The sequence below is a fragment of the Gymnoscopelus microlampas genome (assembly GCF_963454915.1).
Source record: "Gymnoscopelus microlampas genome assembly, chromosome: 10".
In the NCBI taxonomy this organism is placed as follows: Eukaryota; Metazoa; Chordata; class Actinopteri; order Myctophiformes; family Myctophidae; genus Gymnoscopelus; species Gymnoscopelus microlampas.
The window spans coordinates 31101119-31104144 of record NC_139947.1 but is presented as its reverse complement, the minus strand read 5'-3'; positions in this window follow the sequence as shown (position 1 = coordinate 31104144).

Here is a 3026-nt window from a genome sequence, read left to right as displayed (position 1 = left end):
GTTAGAGGGACGACCGGAGTTTTAATACATCATGGACACATATCCACGCCACGGCACGGACCGGAGAGCGCGCGGAAGCTGTGTGAGTGTGAATCAGTGCGTGAAATGATACTAGACCAAGATCCCATAGTCCAGAGGAACCGTCGCCCTGTGATTGGGTAGTTGTTGGTCGTCAGGGAAACAACAGAGGTAGCCTGTTTGTCTAGACAACAGTCATTCTCTGTAATATAATATATTTTAAGAGTTGACTTTTTCTTTACTCCAACGTTGACTCTGATGTATTAAAACTCTACTATTGACTGTATATCCAGTAGTTTACAAACAGTACCCCAATTATGTGGGGGGAAAAAAACTTGACATGATTTTTCCTTGACCAGAAATGTGGACAATGTCATCTCCTCGTATGCCAGGCAGCGGCTGCCTGCCTGACAACCAACTAGCCAATCGCAGCACGACCGCTCCGTTTAGAAGATGGGATCGTCGTCGTGGCTCTATCAATACACCAGCACGCGAGGAGGCGATGTGTCCGCACGGCACGCGAGTCCGCGCATTTTCCGAACCGGTTCAGACCGGGCGTTACTAGGAGGTTTGGCGAATACCTAGCCATGGATCACACGACGCTTGTCCGTCACGAGCGTCATGGCTGAACTTCAACCTGTTTTTTGCACTTTCTCCATTTACCACCCGACATCTACATAAACGTTCAGATTTCAAATATATAGTCCTTACCCCATGGCCACGGATGTAGCAATTCTACTCGGGCCTGCATAAGTACCCGTATCTTCCGTATTGTTCAATAAAAAGCATTTTAATCCGATCGGTGGCCATTTTCTCCATATGCTTTCAACTACGTGACGTGACCCTATTGGTTGGTAGGTGTAATGCACACTGATACATTATAACTCTATGAGAAAATGACCGCAGATCAGATTAAAATGCTTTTTATTGAACAATATGGAAGATACAGATACTTATACCCACCCGAAGTGAATTGTAACATCCGTTGCCATGGGGTCAGTACGTTATATTTGAAAGTTGAACGTTTATGTAGATGTACGGGCTGTAAATGGAGAAAGTGCAAAAACCAGGTTAAAGTTTCGTCATGACTGTCAAGATATGAGAGTCATGTTACAGGGCTAGTGAATACCGAACACCAACGCCTCTGTCTCCATGCCCAAGCGGCAGGAAATTTAACACTACCCAACAGACACATGAATAATGAGGCTGAAACTGACCAGTACAGTAGCCTGCTGTGTTCTGTTCTTTTCATTCGTTTGCTTTATTTAATTTATTCTGGCTGCTGTCCTATATTTATTTGCATTATTATGCTATAATATAGCCTGATGATGTTGGACTTGGGAGGTCCTTAAGATTAATGCAAAATAAATAAATAAACACACACACCCTTAGTGGTGGAAAAAGTACTAAAATGTTTTACTTAAGTAAAGGTATCAATACTGCCATGTAGAAATACTCTGTTACAAGTAAAAGACCGGAATTCTAAATGTACTTGAGTAAAAGTACAAAAGTATTGGTATCAAAATGTACTATTAAAGGTAAAAGTACTCCTTATGCAGAATGTCCCATTTCACGATGAAAATAGCAGATCTACAAGCTCACAATGCATGGCCTTGTGAGCTTGTAAATCTGCAATTTTTTAAAGTACAGTACTTGAGTAGATGTACTTAGTTACTTTACACCACTGCACACACCCTAGTGAGTGACCATCTGCTGTTCTTGGGCTTTTTTTTGTCACAGAGGCGGCATACTGTACCGCCTGCGAGAGGACATGCGTGGTGCGTGCGACTGTGCACTGACTAGAATGAATTGTGAAAGTAGGTTAGCCTATAGCCAACATTCTGACTGCTACATCAATCATAATAACTATGTTTATTTATTTATTCATTCATTCTGTAAAGGGTATAGGCATCATCATTGCACCCCCTGCGTCTTATCTTACAGACGAAAATATATACCTCTGCTCTGTAAAACGCATCGGAGATTTACAGTATGGTCTAGCCTACTATCTCTGAGACTGTGGAATTAAAGGGTTAAGTGGATCTGATGTGCCATTTCAGACACGTTTGCATCTTCATGGCCTAGCAGTAGCAGCACTCTGTGAGCAGCACATCCGTCCGTGTGCGGCAAGAAACTGGCAGTAACTAAGTACATTTACTCAAGTACAATGTAGTGGCAAACTAACCACAAATGATTGCCACTGAGGGATGGTGTGAAGCTTTTCCAGGCGCGTGGTGTTTAAAGTAAATCAGGTCTTCTCTTGAGTGCATTTAAGGATGTTTATTTAGATTGCAGGATGATATTTAGCAAAACAAAAGCCGGGTGTTTAACTGTAACTAAACAACTAACTGTGATAAGGAAATAAACAGAAAATAACTCAAAACAAACAAAAAACACGCACGGTTGAAAAACTGTGTGGCTTCCCTCTGGTCTGATTCCCAATCCCTAATGCTGTACACCTGTGACATCCCCATATAGTAGGCTGTACCCTGAAATTGGCTGAGTCCCCGCCTATGCCCAGGTCAATCAGTATAGAATCACAGCACCATCACAATATCAAAATACCTTCATATTCAAATATTAAAATCTATAAAATTGGCTGCAACATACAATTTTGAGGTATTTTAACTTTTACTGGAGTATTTGTCATTTTCAGTACTTTTGCTTCCACTCCACTACATCTCAGAGGCAAATATTATACTCCACTATTTGAAAACTGCAGTACTAGTTACTTTGTAGATTTGGATTATTATTACAAAACAAATATTAACCACTTCAGCTTTATACATTTAAGCCATTTGAAAATAGCCGATCTACAAGCTCACAATGCCTAATATTTTCTTTTCTTTTCTTTTTTTTTTTATACATTTGAAAACTTTTGAAATGGGACATTCTGGCATAATGAGTACTTTCTACTTTTGGTACTTTAAGTAGCCTACATTTTGATACCAATACTTTTGTACTTTTACTCAAGTACATTTTGTAATAGAGTACTTCTACATTGCATT